At 37.5% G+C, this 20034-nt stretch overlaps 1 protein-coding gene and 1 pseudogene across 5 annotated transcripts in view; one reads left to right on the forward strand and one right to left on the reverse strand.

Annotated features, from left to right (window-relative positions):
* The window catches only part of DYM (dymeclin), a 603069-nt gene that overhangs the window by 326759 nt on the left and 256276 nt on the right, over window positions 1-20034 (forward strand). The window lies entirely within an intron of this gene.
* Window positions 12936-14364, reverse strand: LOC143662088 (annexin A2 pseudogene; annotated as a pseudogene).

The following is a 20034-nucleotide window of genomic DNA, read 5'->3' on the forward strand; positions in this document are numbered from 1 at the left end:
TCAGGATGGCATTGTTGATCCCATGGTGCCAGGGCCAGTCTCATCCCTGAGAGTTATCTCCCACACCACCAAGGGAGACTTTCACCCCTGAATATCATGTCCCTTATAGAGGGGAGGGCAGTGATTTCACTTGCAGAGCCGGACTTGGAGAAAGAGAGGCCACATCTGAGCAACAAAAGAGGTCCTCCAAAAGTAACTCTTAGGCATACCTTTAGGTAGGCTAAACTTCTGTACTATATACATAAGTTCAAGATCCAGGGCTTGGCCTGTTAATTTGGGTGTCCTTAATGTTTGACACAGTATAAGGGGTTTCCCTAGTGGTAAGGTTTAATAGTTCCATATTTTTTCTCCCATCTCTCAGGGGACTTTGCCAATACTGGTTTTTCTGTTTTGTTTTGTTTTGTTTTGTTTGGGTGCATGGTCCGGAAATTGAACCTGGGTCTCCCGCATGTAAGGCAAGCTTTCTACCACTGAATGCCATTACTTTTTGATTATCTGCTTAATATATTCTAGGATCTGTCTAGGCATTACATTAAGCTATACAGGATTAAAGGTCCTCATTCTTGTTCTCGACTCCCTGTGTTTGGATTTTTTAAATGATCTATCTAGACAGATTGAGTTAGATTATGTGCTGAGAAAATTTAGGTTCTGGACAAAATAAACCTTTCTTCCTTTGGTCTTAAACATAAACGAGGTTCTAAAATATAGTAATATCTTCCTTATCCCTGAATTACCTTAATCCCAACCTGATTGGTTTCATTCTTATAGGTTAAAAATAGTATCTCAAAATCCAGAAATCACAGTAACCACTCTGGACTAAATGTGAATCCTGTGAGTGCTTACAATCTAGGCCCCCGTTTTTTTTTGTTTGTTTTTTAAACTTTTTTTTATTAATTAAAAAAATTAACAAACAAAACATTTAGATATCATTCCATTCTACATATACAATCAGTCATTCTTAATATCACCACATAGTTGCATATTCATCATTTCTTAGTACATTTGCATCGATTTAGAAAAAGAAAAAGACAACAGAAAAAGAAATAAAATGATAATAGAGAAAAAAAAAAGCTATACATACCATACCCTTTACCCCTCGCTTTCATTTACCACTAACATTTCAAACTGAATTTGTTTTAACATTTATTCCCCCTATTATTTATTTTTATTCCATATGTTCTACTCTTCTGTTGATATAGTAGCTAAAGGGAGCATCAGACATAAGGTTTTCACATTCACAGAGTCTCATTGTGAAAGCTATATCATCGTTCAATCATCATCAAGAAACATGGCTACTGGAACACAGCACTACATTTTCAGGCAATTCCCGCCAGCCTCTCCACTACATCTTGAACAACAAGGTGATATCTACTTAATGCATAAGAATAACCTCCAGGATAACCTCTTGACTCTGTTTGGAGTCTCTCAGCCATTGACACTTTGTCTCATTTCACTCTTCCCCCTTTTGATTGAGAAGGTTCTCTCAATCCCTTGATGTTAATTCTCAGCTCATTCTAGGGTTTTTCTCAGTCCCTTGATGCTGAGTCTCATTCCAGGATCTCTGTCCCACGTTGCCAGGAAGGTCAACACCCCTGGGAGTCATGTCCCACGCAGAGAGGGGAAGGGTGGTGAGACTGCTCGTCATGTTGTAGGCCCCTGTTTTCACGCAAGTATTTTCTAAATGAGATCATACATATTTCCTCTTTTGTTTTTGGCTTGTTTAGCTTACCAAATGTCCCAGTTTCATTAATGATGTTACATGCCTCCCAACCTTGTTCCTTTTTGTAGCAACACACCATTTGATCATATATATATACACCATCATTCTCCAATCTACTTCTCAGTCAGCACATTTCTTGTGCCACCACCATTCATTATGTATGTGTCCAAAGTCAACAGTCCATCAACATTCTCAATTTAAGATAATTTCATTGTTCCCAAGAGAAAGATAACCAATAAATACACCCTCACTAAATAGGAAATTCAAACCTCCCCTTAACTTTTGTCACCCCCCCCCCCCCATTTACTCCTGATGTTGCTGTGTTATTGTGAATGTTTTCCTGGTAAACAGCCAATAGCATGCAATAGCGGTTTTCTCTCTGTTCCCCAAACTTATACACTCTTTTTAAAAGATTCATACCTTTGCAGTAGTTCATGCAAGAACTTAATTATATTTGTAGTGTTAATTAGTGGGACACATGGGTTTATACAACCATAAAGGGCTAAGTTTTTTAAGTATCTATTTACAACATGGTCTCTCCATAAATAGTAGAGAGGTAAATAATACCAGTGTTATCACCGCTATCACCCCATTCAGAATTAAATTCAGCTAGACTTCATTCAGGAATTACTACATGCCAAACCTATAGTGTGTGTGTGTGTGTGTGTGTGTGTGTGTGTGTGTGTGTGTGTGTGTGTATGTATATGTATATATATGCTGTTTTATATAGTTGTAACTATATCCCTGTTTGAGGAACATATTGCTTTTGTTATATAAATGGGAAAACTGAGACTCAGGGAGACTAAGAAACTTATTCAGGGTCAAATAGCTGTCACTTTGGTGGAACTGAAATTGGAATCCAGGTCTGACCCTAAGCCTTAGAAGTATTCTTTAATTTATGGCAGAGCTGACATTGATAAATACTGAAAAGATAAACAGACATCAACCACTTTATGTTCAGATTCTCAATTATGAATGCATATTCATTGTGAGTGTCCGCTGTGTAGACTTTCTACAAAGTCTTTCTTGGATGATTCCAATATAGTGGTCTCAAGGTGAGGTCCTTGGACCACAAGGGGTACACAGGATAAACTTTTTATAATAATAATGCTTCATTTTCCTTTATCACTGTGTTGATATTTGTACCAATGATACAAAGCAAAGTTTGGTGAAATAGCTGGCACCTTAGAATAAATCAAGGCAGCAGCAACAAACTGTTTATTTCTCACAGCCACACACTTGAAGTTTATAAAAAAAAAATTTAAGAATATCTTTGATAAAATAGTAAAAATGATTGTATTAAACTTGACCCTTGAGTACACGTCTTTTTAATACCCTTATGTGATAAAGTAGGAAGTTCTTGTAAAGCATTTCTACTGGCTACTGAACTACGATAGTTGCCTCAAGGGGAGAGCACTTGTGCAATTATGCTGGATCCAGCAGTTTTCTTGATGGAATATCATTTTTACATAAAAGAAAGAGTGACTATCTATGGTTATTCAGACTTCAGAGACATCTTGAAAATTAATAAAGTAGCCTGTTTCTTCAAAGAAAACAACTGCCAGCAGTGGTTGCCAATGATAAATTAAAACTTTCTAACATGATAAAAAAAATTAAAATTTTAGAAAACTTGTACCTGCACCCATGAGTTTGGCATCTGCTCATACTTGTAGATTTTTCTGATAAGATCCATGATATTAATGAATGTGGGCTTTTTAAATAATGTAATGATTGAGTGTTTCAACATTTGGAAGATGTGCATACCCAGTAAATAAGTATTTTTCAAATGACCAATGTATGAAGTTTGAAAATCGTGCTTAGATAAAAATATTCATTAGAAGTACAAGATGGGCCATTGGCTCTTAATATGACAGACTACAAGTTCTTCATTATGGATTCTGTTTCTACACTGTAACTAATTTTTAAGGAAGTACAAATTTTTGAGTTTTATTATAGTATCAAATAAAATATCTATAATTTTTTAGAGAGTACTAAACTACTTCTCCCTTTTTCAACTCCATATCTGGAAGTTGCTGAAAGAGGCATATGCTTCAACCAAAGTAACATTTAGCACTTGATTAATTTAAAAAGTAGTTATGAAAATCTGTCTTCTCTTAATTCAGACAGTAAAGAAATTTGCAAATATTGAATATATACCACTTTTCTCACTTATTTTTTCCAAAAGGAAAATATCTTTTTCATTAAATGTTATTTATATTAATATGTAATATGTTCATTATGTTCAAATGAACAAATATTTTAGACTTTTTTAGATTTAATTTTTGGTACAGTTAAGATCTATAGGGACAACCCACTTATAAAAAAAAAGCTCTTTGGGGTCTTGAGTAATTTTTTAGTTCAGAAGAGCCCTGAGATAAACAAATTTGAGAACCACTGCTTTAATGCTCTTTCAGAGCATGAGGTGGAGATAGTGAACGTAAGCATGCCTGTACTTCAGGGTTCACTATATAGACTTTTAAATATTGACTTCTGAATTAATTATATCCTTACTTCCTTCCATCAGTATAATCGATAGTTAGCTATGTCTGTATTATTCATGCTTCCATTTAATAAATATTTATTGAGAACACAGTCATTGTGGGTTGGAAGAAAAGGGGGAGAGAACAGAATATATATAGACATATAGAACATATAAATCATTAAATCATGTTTATTCTTTGTAAGAGCTTATGCTCTGTATTTTAAAAGGCCGTAAGAAAGAGATGTCACTTTACTAAATTATCTTAGAAGTTTATTATTTGTCTTTCCTGGGTGTGGCTATTAAAGTAATGAGATTTATTCCAGTTGTCTATTGCTGTATAACACACCACTCCAAAATTTAGTGGCTTGAAACAACGATTTATAATTATGTCTCACGGTTCTGTGGATTAACTTGCTTAGCCAAACAGTACTCACTGGCAGTCAGACAACGGCTGGATTGGATGTCCGCTATGACTCCACTCATAGCTGGCGACTGCAGGTCTGTTGAGGTGTTAACCAACTTATGTCTCCTACCTGTGTCCTCTTTGTGAAGCTTGGGCTTCTCGTAGCAGTACAGCCAGGTTCTAAGAGGTACCATCCCAACAGTGGCAGAAACTTTAAAGTTTCCTATGATGTAGCTAAATTATTTCAGCACATCACTTCCTTCATATTTTATCAGTCTAAAGCCAGTCTGAATTCAAGACGGGGCCACAAAGGGGCATAGATGCTGTTTGGTGTGGTTCATTGTGGCTTTCTTTGGATACTAGCTGCCACAAGATTGTTTGTCGTAAGACTGTTGAATTCAGTGTCATAACTTATGACCCAGTGCTGTTGGACAAATGAATAATTTACTTTCATTCTTAAATTTTGGGCTTAAGATAAATATCGTTTTTTTTTTTCGAAATAGAAAATTAAGCTGAATCCATTCAAATGCTCTTCTTTGCATTTTCCTTTACTTTATTTAATTTACTTTTGAAATTAAATCTCTCCCCTGACTTTTACCTGTATTCAGTTTCTTTTGATGAGAAGGAAATGCTTACTTTCTAGGAATGGTGTCTTGTTTTATGTAGGGCTATGTTACCAGTGTTTCAGTGTGACTAGCTGGATGTTCACTCTGACGTGGCAGCTCTGGAAGTTTTATACAACAGGAACTTGTGGACAGCATTAACGCTGGAGGGTAGAGCTAGGAAATTGTTTGGAAATGGCATTATGCAGCGCTCTGTTTCAGTTTTGATTATGTATGGATATCCAGTGACTTGGAGATTGGATGGAAGGAAATTTGATATGGGTATGCTTTAGCTAAAACACCCCTTGGTGGTGCTGTTGTGCTATAACTTACAAAGAAAATTTCTGGTGCCTGTTTACTTCATCAGACATTTTACTGGACACCTTAAGTGCACCAGAACCTATACTAGACTTAGGGAAACTAATAAAACAGTTATTGTCCTTATGGTTGAATTTTGAATATTTGCTTTCCTAACATTTTCTCGAAAGTGAAAAAATAATACCTAGTTGAATTTAATTTATGCCTGTAGACACCTTGAAATAGTGGCCAGTTTGCCTAAAGATGACATATTCATGAAGTTCAAAATTTTAAAAGCATAAAAGTATATACAAATATCCCTTAAGTATATTTTTAATGCTCAGTTTTACTTGATTAAGAAAAATATAATTTAAAACTTCACTAAGATACATTTTTCACCAATCAGATTGGAAAAATCTATTCATAAGGTTTTGTGGAGACAGACGTAAACTTTGTTGGTGGAAGTTTAAATTGGTACAGCCCCTATGAAGAAGAATTTGGGACTGTCTATCAAAAAACCAATTACATAACCCCCTTGACCCAGCAATCTTACCTGCATTTTTGCAAAATTACAACATACAAGTTTATATTTGGATTTTTTAAATAGTAACTAAAGGTTAGAAATATCCCAAGTATCCATCAGTAGAGATATGTTTAAATAATTGTTCTACACTGATACAATGGACATTGTAAGGTCTAAAAAAAGAGTAAGTTCTCTGGATACTGATGGAAAGCTCTTCAAGATATGTGAAAAAAAAACAAGGTATGGAACAATATGGTATGCTCTTTATTAGCATACTGTAAGGGGGGAAATAATATATATTTGGATGTCTTTATTTACATCCAAATATATACTCTGTAAGATTGGACTCGAGAAGAATACACAAGAAACTGATTAAAATGGTTATGAAGTGGGAAGAGAGCAAAACTTTTCACTGTGTGTTACTCTGCTTGTTTTCTTGTCTTCTCTTGTCCTCTGTTGTCCTCTCATGTCCTATCCCGTCTTTTCCCTTCCCTCAACTCACCTCCCAGCATTCAAGCTGTCGGTGGAATCTTGTTCTGGGTGGTTGTGGGATAGAGGTCCTGTTTTCTTGCTGGCTGTCAGCTGGGGGCTGCTCTTAGCTCCTAGAAGCCTGTCTGATCCTTTCACATGGTCTCCCACATCTCATAGCCAACAGTGGCACATCAAATCTTTCTCATGCTTGGAGACTCTGACTTAACCTTTTACCAAATCTTTCTGACTTCAGCCAGAGAAAGTTCTCTCTTTTTTAAGGGTGCATGTGATTAGATTGTGTCCACCTGATACTCATAATTGTGTCTTCAAATCCCTTTCTGACTTGTGTAGCATATGTACAGGTTCCAGGGATCAGGACATGAATATCTTTGGGTGTGGGAGCATCTTGCCAACCACAGAGTCCTCCAAGACCTAAATTCCTTTCAGTGTATTTCCACCATCCCTAGGGTCTGAGCTTCCTACTCATTGCCCCAGGTAACTTCTGAGTTCAAGCAGCAGAATAGAGAAAGAGACAAAGTGTGAAAGGAGAGGCTCTGGGTACTGTTAAGAAAGGTTCCTAGAAGCTGTCCCAAGATATTTTTAATATCTTGGTAAGAGTCTAGCAGGCTAGAATTTAGTCACATAACCGTACTCATCAGCAGGGGAAGCTGATAAATGTAGTCATTGTTCATGGTAGCCATGTGCCTCACCCCCAAGTTGGTTAATGTAGAAGGGGAGAAGTGAGTCATTGGGGGGACAGCCTGTTGCCTCTTTTCTACCAGGTACATTTTTCTGATCATTGGAAAATAAGAATTGGAGGAGAATTGCAACGGCACAACTACCTTTTTGTGGAATGGAGGAATAGTGCCTTCATGGACTAATGAAAGATCCTCAGAACATGAGATTTATGAAGATAAATCCTTAAGTAAGCAGTGTAACTTGGCACCTGAGCACAAAGTTTCTTTTCTGAGAACAGCATCTAGTCTTGATTTATTTCTCTATTCTTTTGTACCTGGTACAGTGCTTTTACAGAGTAGGTCTTAGTGAATATTTTTTAACTAATTTTTTTATTGTAATAACAAATATAATATAAAATTTACCCTTTTAAACAGTTTTAACTGCACAAATCAGTGGCGTTAATTACATTAAGATATTATACTATCATCATTACCAAAACCATTTATCACCCCAAACAGAAACTCTGTATCCATTGAGCAATAACTCCGCATTTTTCCTTTCCCCAGCCCTTCGCAATCTGTAAGCTTCTTTCCGTTTCCTTGAATTTGCTTATTCTAATTATTTCATGTAAGTGGAATCCTACAGCTTTTTGTCCTTTTGTGTCTGGCATATTTTGTTTAGCATAATGTTGTCAGGTTCATCCATGTTGTAGCATGTATCAAAACTGCATTCCTTTTTCTGGCTGAGCAGTTTTCCATTGTATGGATTTGACTTATCCGCTCACCTGTCAATGGACACTTGGGTTGTTTCTACCTTTTGGCTATTGTAAATAATCCTTCTATGAACATTGATGTTCAAGCATTCATTTGAGACCCTGCTTTCAGTACTTTGGGGTATATACGTAAGAGTAGAATTGTTGGAACATATGGTAATTCTATGTTTAAATTTTTGAGGAACCATGAAACTTTTTCTACTGTGGCTACACAGTTTTACATCTGTGTTAGCAATGTATGTGAGTTCCAGTTCTTCTGTATCTTTACCAACACTTGTTCTTTTCTTCTTACTTTTGAAAAATAATAGCCATCCTAGTGGTTGTGAATTCATATTTGATTTGTATTTCCCCAGTGGCTAGTGATCTTGAATATCTTTTCATGTGTTTATTGGCCATTCATCTATCTTCTTTGGAGAAATGGCTTTTCAAATCTTTCACCCGTTTTTAGTACAATTTTATTAAGATATATTGTTTTTCACATACCATATAATCATCCAGAGTGTACAGTCAGTGGTTCACAGTGTCATCATACAGCAGTGTATTCATCATTACAATCAATATTTGAACATTTTTATTACTCAAAAAATATATACAAAGAAAGAAAGAAATGAAGGATGCACAAAACATCCCATCCCCCTCATTCCTTTTTATTTATTTATTTTTTGTCTTTATTTTCTTACTCATCTGTCCATATACTGGATAAAAGGGAGTGTCAGTCACAAGGTTTTCACAATCACATGGTCACACCTTAAAAGCTATATAATTATACAGTCATCTTCAAGAATCAAGGCTATTAGATTACAGTTCAACAGTTTCAGGTATTTCCCTTTAGCTACTCCAATACACAAAAACTGGAAAGGCTTATCTATGTACTACGTAAGAATAATCTCCAGAATGACCTTCAATCTATTTGAAATCTCTCAGTCACTGAAACATTGTTTTGTTTCATTTCTCTTTCACTTTTCATTTGACAAGCCTTCCTAAATCCCATGATGCCAGGGATCAATCCCATGGCAGGGCAGGCTCATCTCTGGGAATCATCTCGCACCTTGCCAAGGAGATTTACACCACTGGGAGTCATGTTCCACATAGGATAGAGGACAGTGAGTTCACTTGCAGAGCTGGCTTAGAGAGACCACACCTGAACAACCAAAGAGGTTTTTCGGGGATGACTGTTAGGCATGATCTTAAGTAGGCTTAGCCTTTCCTTTTCAGGAATAAGTTTCATTAGGGCAAGCCCCAAGATTGAGGGAATCTCAGTGCTTACAAAATATCAGATTTTACCCAGGTGGGGATGTTTTATATCTTCACATTTCTCCCAGTCCATCAAGAGCACTTTGCAAAATACTTTTTTATCTTCTGCCCAGAATCTGGGATGTATCAGGGCATCACACTAACCTGTACAAACTAAAACCTCACTCCCTATTCAGAGTTCCATGTAATTATGATGTTTTAAAAAGCTCAAGTTTAGGGTGGTGTTATGATAGCTCAACAGGTAGAATTCTCGCCTGCCCTGCCATGCCAGAGACTTGGGTTTGATTCCCCATGCCTGCCCATGTTAAAACAAACAAACAAAAAAAACATTAAAAGCTCAAGTTTAAATCTCATACAAGTTAAATTAGATTTTGTGCTACTGAAAATATAAATTTTGCATCAAATAAACATCTCTTCCTTTGATCTCACACAGAAGTTGAAGTTTTAAAATACAGTCAATATCCTTTACCCTTTAGTCTGATTTACCTTTAGTCCTAACCAGATCAGCTTCATTCATATCTCTAATTTAAGTCTGAACACTTTTTCAGTGTTTTTAACAGTTGGCTATGTGGGATAAGCTGAACTCCAGAACTCTAACTCTGGGTCTCAGGTGTCACACAGATACCCGAAGTTCCAGCTTTGCCCATTTTTCAATTTGGTTGTTTGTCTTTTTGTGTTTGGGTTGTAGGAATTCTTTATGTTCTGCTTATAGTAAATATTTTTCTGAATGAATGAAAATATTACTGCTGGTATTTTGACTGAAATAAGCTGTTTCATAAAGCTACAGTGGATTTCTTTTTTTTTTTAATCTAGCTGTTTTGTCAAAGTTATGTCTTGGGTACTGTATTGAGTCTCAACTTAACCACCTCAACAGTATGTAACCAATCCATTCTTTTTTTTTTTCCTGCTCACTATGTGGATCCTTAGTTCCTATAAAATCTGCATATCTTATCCACTGAAAAAAATGTGAAAGCACAATTTAGGAGTGAGAAATTCAGTTTCAATTTAGTAGAATTTCTACTATGTGTTAGATGTTATAGGAAGTCTCGAAGAAGTTGGCATTAAAGAGGGTGAGATGTATATATAAGGCCAAGTGTAACAAAAGATAGAATGTGATAAATGGTGTGACGTACTATTAGGAATATGGATGGGAGGGACAATGAAGTAATTGTAACTTGGCCTAAGATGGAAGACTTCATCCAGTACATGCATTTAACTGAGATCTTAAAGGATGAATAATATTTCAACTGGTAGAAGTAGGGAAACAAGAAAATTGCGTGTAACTACAGAACGTCAGTGGACTAGCAAGGAAGAGGAGTTGTGGAAAGTGTATAAAACTGCGTATTATTATGGAAGGACTACTTGTTTTCATGTCAGTGGATATTTACTTCTGAAATTTTCTTATTTCCAACCCTATTCCTTTTCCTGATAGCAGGGGTAAAATCAGAAAAAGGCACCATCAGTTTTGGGGTTTGCATTGATATGACTCTCTCTCTTCAAGACTAGTTAGTGATTATGATCTGTATTTAGACTTTGACTAAGTTTGTTCTGATAATTTTTCAGTTCTGGATATGCTAGTGTGAAGCATTTAATTGCCGTTTATCCAACATTGGATGTAGACTGTCACTAACTTAGAGGAACCATATACAGATAGTTTTACCCTACCCTGCTCCATTTTGCAAAGTGGCATGCTGAAACTAATAACCATAAAGGGTATGGTAGTTGTCTCCCTATATTCCAGTGTTTTTCACATAAAACATGTAAATATGACCAACATTTTAGCTTAACTTGGGAAAGAACTGAGATAACTTGAGCTATTCAACAGTGGCAAATACTTTGGGAGATGATGTAGAAGAGATTGATGGAAAGTTAAGTCAAGTCCAAGATTCTATGATTCTGATAACTGATGTCCTTTATTTAAAAGCAGTAGTTTTCAGGTTTTGTTTTGTTTTGTGCTCTTGTAGCTCACTGTTTTCCTTAGTGGTGGCAACATGAGCAGCTCGGGAGCCCCCCAGTATTCCTTCCAGAGCAACTCTACCTCACATCTGTTTTACATGTTGCACTTTCACATCAGCTTCCATTTGAAGAAAGTATTCTACTGCTTTACGTACATCCATGTGTAATTGCATACATACAATAAAAGTTTATAAAAACATTGTTTTAAACAAATGGCAGTGTACTTATCTAAGGTTTTGTATCTATCTATAAAATGCATATTATATATTAGAAAATAGCATTATTTTAGTATTATTTATGGTCAGTGTGGTTTTTTTTAAATAATAGGTCTATTTGTTTAAGTTCCATGTGCATTCAAGGATATATAAATATTCTCTTTTGCCTTTATTTATCTCTACATATAGGTTATCAACATCTACTTGGTTTTAGTATTTATTTTTTCTGCTTTCTACAGAATTTTATGTTAGCAGATAAAGTGCAGATTCTTATGGTAAAAGTCTGTTTTATTAATTATAAGGCATTTGTCACAGTCTACCAAACCAAATATACTGAGTGTTTTGAATTAAATATTTAGTGCTTCATTGACTATTTCCTTTCTGATGTACATTAAGATCTCTAGAAATAATTCTTCTGTAATAAGCCTTTTTTTTGTTTAGGGTCAGCAAACAGATTGATGTGGAATGAGCCATTGCTATAGTATTTAGGCTGTGGTAAATTTTTCTCAGTAACTTATCTAAGTTTAATATAGGTCATTTTTTGGTAAGATGTTAACAACTTTTTGTCATTGCAAAACTTGGTTTTATTCCCAGATGTCTAATAGCAGTTCTGTTTTGAGAATAGTAAGAAACTTTCAATTGCTGACATTGAATAAGAAATTTTAAAAGTGTGCAGAGATTATAAAGAGCTTAATATTAAAGATATTTACAAGAGCAAATGATCTCTTCTTGAAGAGGCTGTCTAGAACAGAGCTTGGAATCCATAACCTAAGTGTATGTTTATCTTTATAAGAAACTGCCAAACTCTTTTTCCAAAATGGCTGTACTATTTTGCATTCCTATGAGCAATATATGCGACTTCCAGTTATTCCACATCTTCACCAGCAATTAGTATTGTCTTTTAAAAAAAAAACCTTTCTAATGCATTCATAGTGGTATCTCATTGTTCTTTTAGCTTACGTCTCCCTAATGACTAATAAAGTTGTACTTCTTTTCATGTGTTTATTTGCCATGCGTATGTCTTTTTTTTCAGTGAAATGGCTGTTGAGATCTTTTGTCCTTTTTCTGTTTTTATTTTTCATGCTTGAGTTTTTTATTTTCGAGTTTTGAGAGTTCTTTATATTTTCTGAATGCAAGTCCTTTTACAAATATGTGTCTTGAAAATACATTCTAGCAGTCTGTGGGGTGTCTTTTCTCTTAATACTGTCTTTCAGAGAGAAGAATTTATTTTGATGAAGTCCAATTTATGTTTTTTTTTTTAATATTATGATTTATGCTCTTGCTATCTATTTAAGACTTTCTTTCTAACCTAAGGTCACAGAGGTTTTTTCTTATGATTTCTTCTAGTAGTTTTATACTTTCTGGTTTTACATTTGGGTCCCTGATTCACTTTGAGTTAGTCTTTGTAGATGGTACAAGGTACAAATCAGCGTTCGTTCCAGCACCATTTGTCATTTCTTCATTCAATTTGGCAATTGTGGCACAGCAGTCACTTTTTTTGTTTTGTTTTTGTTTTGGCATGGGCAGGCTCCAGGAATCAAACCTGGTTCTCTGGCATGGCAGGTGGGAATTTTGCCTCTGAGCCACCATTGCACCGCCCAACCATTGTTTTTGTTTTTTTTTTTCTAAAGTAAAAATTCAGTTTATTCATCTGTTTATGACACAGTACACAGAGGCTAAGTGTTTCACATCATAGATTTCACTTCCAACTCCTTAGAATGTTCATTTCTTTGGCTAAAAGGAGAGACTGGACAGGAAAGCCAGGCAATGCTTAGGTAACTAAAATACGGTAGGGGGGAACCAATGCCGATGTCATCCTCAGCAGAATGAGCACAAGGGGTTGTTAGTCACAAGCTGATTTTCTAGAACTGTTAGCTGGAAGCATAGGGAGCCCCGCGTCTGGATGCTCGTGCCTTCTCGTGCTTCAGTCGTCTCCGCCACACAGGTACAGCAGTGCTTTCTGGTAGTCGCCCTTGGTGTCTTGCTGGATGTAGTAGTACAGGGACTTGCCATACTTTCTCTTGAATTCAGACCTAATTTTCAACGTGTCTACTTCACTGCGGGAGACCATGATTCTAATCAGGACCTTGTCACAAGTCCCCTTGCCCTTCATGGAGTCATACAGCCGATCAGCAAAATACAGGGGCTTGTTCTGAATGCACTGGACCAGGTTCAGGAAAGCATTTTCCAGGTCGCCTTTGACCTCCTTCTTGATGCTCTCCAGCATGTCATAAGAGCTATAGCTCTTGTACCTTTCAAAAACTTTCTGGAGGTGGCACACACTCCGCTCGGTCATGATGCTGATCCACTTGGGAACATCAGTTCCTTTCCTCTTCACTCCAGCATCATAGAGATCCCGGGCATCTTGGTCAGTCAGTTCATATACAATGACAGAGCCATCTTCTGCTCGTCTGCCCTTTGCGAGGGCAACCATCAGTTTGCGGAAGTCACCAGACATATCGGAAACAATGTCCTTCTCCAGGTCGGTCTTGTACATCTCCTTGTAGACTCTGTTAATTTCCTGCAGCTCCTGGTTGGTCCTTGAGCAGATGATCTCAATGAGGGAATCCTCATCAGTTCCCAGACCCTTCATGGAGGCTTTGAGCTCGGAAGCGTCATACTGAGCAGGTGTTTTCAACAGACCCAAAATCACCGACTCCAGGTGGCCAGATAAAGCCGACTTCAGGGCTGACCCAAGTTCCTTTTTGGTCCTTCTCTGGTAAGCGAAGGCAATGTCCTGTCTCTGCTCATTGCTGCGGTTGGTCAGGATGTTGACGATGGTGACCTCATCCACACCTTTGGTCTTGATGGCCGTTTCGATGTTCAGAGCATCCCGTTCAGCATCAAAGTTGGTGTACGCTTTCACCGACCCATATGCACTTGGAGGTGTAGAGTGATCACCCTCCAAGCTGAGCTTGCACAGAATTTCATGAACGGTAGACATTTTGAAAGAAGCTGGGCCGGTCGGCGAAACTGCAGGCGTCCCCAGATGCCGAGCCCAACCATTGTTTTTTAAAGTTAGTTGAGGAGATGAGATGTTCATCAACAATGTGTCTCTTTTTACTTCCTATAAGAATTTAATAATGAATGCAAGATAATTTTGAATTAATAAAGAGAAAAATTATAAAATTGGCATACTTTTGAACTCCTTGCCCTCCTTTTGAGAGATTGACCTAACCATTGTATGTGCAGGGTCATTGTGAAATATGCTTCCTCTCCTTTCTAGCCTGCCCTATTGTATCTTGCTGAGTCTCAGCCTCATAACTTCAAGAGGACACAGATAGCTTTGTCCCTTCCCCATTCCTTTCTTCTCTTGATTTCTGCTCTGGTGGTGGTCTATCTTAAGAAAATTACTATCTGCAACACAGAAGCACAACTGCAAAGTATCACAACTACATTTTTACCATTATAAATTGATTTAATGTTGCAGTCATAGATTGTAAGTATCAAAGCATTTTCTTAACTGAAGAATTTTGCTGAAAATAGCCAGGATCACTAGCAAGTGCCTAGAAGGGAATTTAAAATAAGACAGCACCTATACACAGTTGAATCATGAAGGAAAAATTGTTCTATTTTACTGAAAATAAAAAAATTTATGCAGCAGATTTTGACTATACTCATGCATAAGTTTTGCATTTTAGAAAAGAGTAGTAGGGGCCCTTTGTTCCTTTTTTTCACATCATTCTAGTTTATATCACATATTCTTGGAAACTACTAAAATACTCGAAGAAGACATCAAAGATACTAAAAAATTTGTGGTTTGAATGTGAAGGTAGAGTTTTGAGAAACATTTTTGGAAAATCTGCTTCTAATTCTCCTTTATTTTAACATTATACTTAATAAAATACCACAAAGTCAGAAATTATATTTATTTTCTTCCTACTCATCTTTCAGGTATTATCTAAAATGTTACTTCCCCTGAGAAAGCTTTGTTGACCCATTTTTCCTGTACCCCCGCTAGGATTGGGTTTCTTCCTCTCCATCATCACCCACTGCCATTTAAAAAAATACTCTTCTGTGCTGTAATTGACTTTTCTCCTTGTATTCTCCACATGACTAGACATTTGGGGAGGTTACTGAGGAGGGGGATGGATAATAGACAAGTAAATGAGTAAACCTAGGGAATTTCAGGTAAGTGTAAATGAAGACTGGGTGATGTAGTAGTGCCAGGAAAGCTGCTTTAGATTGGCTGGTCAAAGAAGTCCTCTTTAAGGAGTTATGAGGTATCTTGCAAGTAGTTTGTTTCTGATGATGGCATAATTGTTTATTTTTGCAATATATAAACAATTATATATAAAGAATGGATTCAAAGCTGACCCTGTAAACCTAATTTTTAAAACTTTTTGTATTGTGTAATTAACATATATACAAAGCAAAGAAAGAAAGAAGCAATCATTTTCAAAGCACTCTTCAACAAGTAGTCCCAGGACAGACCCCAGAGTTTGTCATGGCTATCATACCATCATATCACTATAAACATAATTTAATTCACTTACATGCTAGTATGCTTTTTTGGGTAGGGAGGAATAAAGTGCAGGTAAACCAAGTTCTTTGGAAGTTGTACTCATAAGCATAGTATGAGTGCAATGCATTACCGTGTTTCTGGTAGCCAAACATGGCTGAGAACAGCTAGACTGATGATCTTGAAGTTTACTTCCTGTTTTGAGACCTCCATTCGAAGTGATCATAGACACTGAAATGAGCATAAAGGCCTTTACTGCTGTTGCTGTTCTCACTTCAGCTGCCTGTTAAGTGCCTCCCCATTACCGAGCCCACTCTCCTTGCCCCGAGGAAAGAAGAGTCTGTTAAGCCCACAGGGAAGGGCTAGTGATGACTGTACCATGTCATTTTCTTATGTAGTTGCTCAGGGACACATCTTACCCACTGAAAGGTTTTCTTCTGAAACTTAATTTCTTCATAGTCAGCAGTACTCTATATCCCTATTCTTATTATTTTGCATTATTTTGTTAGTCCGTAATTGTATAGAATTGTGATATATCTTGTCTTCTTGCTATTAAACTTTTAGTTTATATCTCCAATCTTCAAGTAGTGTATGTTGTATGTTTAGTATATTTATGTGTTAAATCTTTAATTAGATTATTAACTGCTTAATGGGTAACTATTGATTAATTGTCTAGTAGATTACACATATGATAAGAACTATGGAGGATGGGCTAAAGAGCTGCTGGTGGTTTATTAAGATGCTAGATAAATGAGCATTCATGTCCTTTTGATCATGATATAGATCTTCCCTTGCACCCTGTTTTTTACTCTTCATCAGTGGTCATCAAAAAAACACTTAGATCTGTCTTCCTACCCACAATAAACTTTTTCTTCTCCTCTCTCATGATCTTTTTCATCCATCTTGCCTATTTCCTATATCCAGTAGTTAAAACTTTTGCCTTAAAAAGGATATGTATTATAAGGTATCTAGTTCTTGGGGTTTGTAGAAACATTGCTAATTTTGATCTAAAATAATCTAAAACAACTGATAGACTGAATAAAGTGGTAACTAGTATGGTTGTCAGAATTATTTCAGGATGATCGGCCTGGGAGGCTAATTATGTCATTCCTGATCCCTATCCACTAGAAGAAAATAGAAAGTTTTGTTTCATTTGGAGTGGGGAAGGGATGAGATTCTCTTAAGATTTTAAAAAATTGGTAGTTAAGGCCTTATCAAGAGATTATTGTGTAAATTTCCTGTTGCCAGTGATTTATAGATTTTTGCTTATACCTAAAGAAGGAAGTAATTTTATGTTTGTGGTTATGACTCTGAATCCCATCCTAAGGTGTGATTGTCAGTTTAATGAAGGTAATTGTGATACATAGAAATTCCCATAAACAAGATTACTTGTCAGTCATTGAATATAGAACATTAATTTTTGTCAGTTTTCTAGAAAATCGGTAGATATTAAGTGCTTTCTTATGTCAGGCACTATGATAGGTTCTTGGGAATCAAAAATTAAAAACTGAGGTCCTGCCCTCAAAGCATTTATGGTTCAGAAGAGAGATAGCTTCAGATATTTCTTCATCTGTTCTGCCAATCTGTATCTTATTTTTTCAATCTGTATCTTTTAATCGGTAAGTTTAGTCTGTTAACATTGAAAGTTATTACTGAAAAGGTGTTTCTTGAATCTACCATATATCTTTTTTATTTTACTTGTTGGACCTGTATATTCTCTTCCCTCTTTCTCGTTTTATCCTTTAAGTTATGCTTACTGATACTCTTCAATTCTGTGCCCTCCTCCAGACCTTCCTCTCCTGTCTTTTTTTTTTTTTCAACTGGCAGAACTCCCTCTAGTATTTCTTGTAGGGTCGGTCTCCTGATGACAAATTCTTTCAGGATTTATTTGTGAAAATTTTAATCTCTCCCTCAGTTTTGAAGGACAATTTGGCTGGGTAAAGAATTCTTGGCTGGGAGTCTCTCTCTTTCAGGATTTTTAAATATATCCTACTACTGCCTTCTCATCTCCATGGTGCCGCTTGAGTAGTCTGAACTCAGTCTTATATGGTTTCCCTTGTTTGTAGCAGATTGTTTTTCTCTTGCTGCTTTCAGAATTTTCTGCTTCACTTTGACATGTGACAGACTGATTAGTATGTGCCTTGGGGAAGGCCTGTTTGGATTTATTTTGTTTGGAGTTCGGTGGGCTTCTTTGACTTATATATTTATGTCCTTTATAAGGGTTGGGATGTTTCCCCCATTATATCCTCAACTACTCTTCCTAGCCCTTTACTCCTCTCTTCTCCTTCTGGGACACCTATGATTCTTACATTTGTGCGCTTTGTTTTGTGTATCATTTCCCTGAGATCCGATTCAAATTTTTCCATCTTTTTTTTGCCATTTGCTGTTTTGAGTTTTCGAAATCAGTTATCCTGTCCTCTGTATTGCTTATTCTTTCTTTTGTCTCTTCAAATCTGCTGTTGTGTGCTTCTAGTATGTTTTTTATTTGGTCAAGAGAGTCTTTAATCTCTGTGATATCTGCTATTTTTCTATTTATCCCTTCATATTCCCCCCTTTGTGCTCTTCTAATGTCTTCTTTATCTCCTTTATGTCATTAGCCATCCCATTTATTTTATCAAGTAGAGTTATATGAACATCTTTGATTAGTTGTTCCAATGTCTTGATCTCCTTTATGTCATTAGCCAGCCCACTTATTTTATTAAGTGGAGTTATATGAACATCTTTGATTAATTGTTCCAATGTCTGTGTCTCCTCTGGTGTTTTAATTTGGTCATTAGGCAGGTCTATATCTGTCTGCATTGTGATATGCTTAGTGATCTCTATTGTTTTCTTCGCATGTAAATATCTTGATTGATTTACTTTGGAAACTGATTTCTTTCAGTAGTCTGAAGCCTTGTGTTTGCAGATGTATAGCAGTATACAGGGTACGGGGCAGGGCACAACAGTGAGGTGATGCGTTGCAGCGCAGGTATAGGCACAGGTTGGGGATATTATGCTGGTGCTTTTGAATGTGGGTGCCCAGTGGCCAGGGAAGATGTAGGTGTGGGTGCACAGGTCTTGGGGGCATAACCCTGGTGTGCACTGATCTAGGGCGCAGGGCCCTTTGTGTGTGTACACAGAGCTACGGCAGCAGGTTGGTATTATGCCTTCGTGAGCTGGGGGTGGATGTGACCCAGCTGTGCATATCAGCACTTTCTTCAGAGCTGGGAAGTGTGACCGAGGGCCATGCGTGTGCATGGGTCTAGGAGTGTCGTAGACTTATGTTCCCAGAGCTGATGGTCGTAACTGGGGGTCGAGCATATGCACGGGCCTAGTGCCATAAACTGATGTATAGAGCTTAGGTGGGGGGTGAGGCTGTGTAATTATGGTTGGGGTGGGGAGGTGGGAGGGTGGGTGTAGCCTGGGTATGAAAGTAAGTGCCCGCAGCCTTTATGCACTGATGACAGCTTGCAGGGATCAGGGAGGGGGAGGCAGTGATCCCAGTCATTCTCATCAATATATAGAAGTATCTGCTTGGTTTTTTCAAATTTATTAAGATGGATTTTAAATTGGGGTCTGGGTGGAGGTCAGGTGCAACACAATGGGAAACCAAGGCAGGGGAAGGTGGGAGGGTGGGTGTAGCCTGGGTATGGAAGTAAGTGCCCGCAGCCTTTATGCACTGATGACAGCCTGCAGGAAGCAGGGAGGGGTAGGCAGTACTTGGGAGGTGTGCAGGAAAGGTGGGTTGGGCTGCACTTGGGATGGGGTGTGGGGCCGGTTCATGTGTTAGGGATTGGTGGGGCAGGGGTGCTTGGAGTGTGGGGAGTGGAGACAGGTGACAGGGTTCAGGTGTGTGGGGTGTGGGGCAAGTCGCGAGCCACAGTGCTGCATGGGTGAGGGTAGTGTGTTCAAGGAACACGGCTTGGCTTACTTCTTAGTCCTTGTCTCCCTGTCCATGTACTCCTGTGGGCTCCATGCTTCCGCATTTGGCTCCAGTGTTCTACTTCTCAGTTCCTCAGCTTTTGCAACAAGGGCCACCCTATGTGGTGCAGAAGACTCCCCCAGGACAGTTGCACTCTTCAATCACCATCTCAGTCGCTCTCCCATCCCTTCTCTAACTTTTCCTTGGAGCAGGGCTGAACTCTACCCTGTTCGGTCATCTTCCCAGAATCTCAGTAGTTACAAACGCATTTCGTTAAGTTGTATATTGGCAATAAGGG

Source organism: Tamandua tetradactyla, chromosome 18 (genome assembly GCF_023851605.1).
Source record: "Tamandua tetradactyla isolate mTamTet1 chromosome 18, mTamTet1.pri, whole genome shotgun sequence".
NCBI classification, from domain to species: domain Eukaryota; kingdom Metazoa; phylum Chordata; class Mammalia; order Pilosa; family Myrmecophagidae; genus Tamandua; species Tamandua tetradactyla.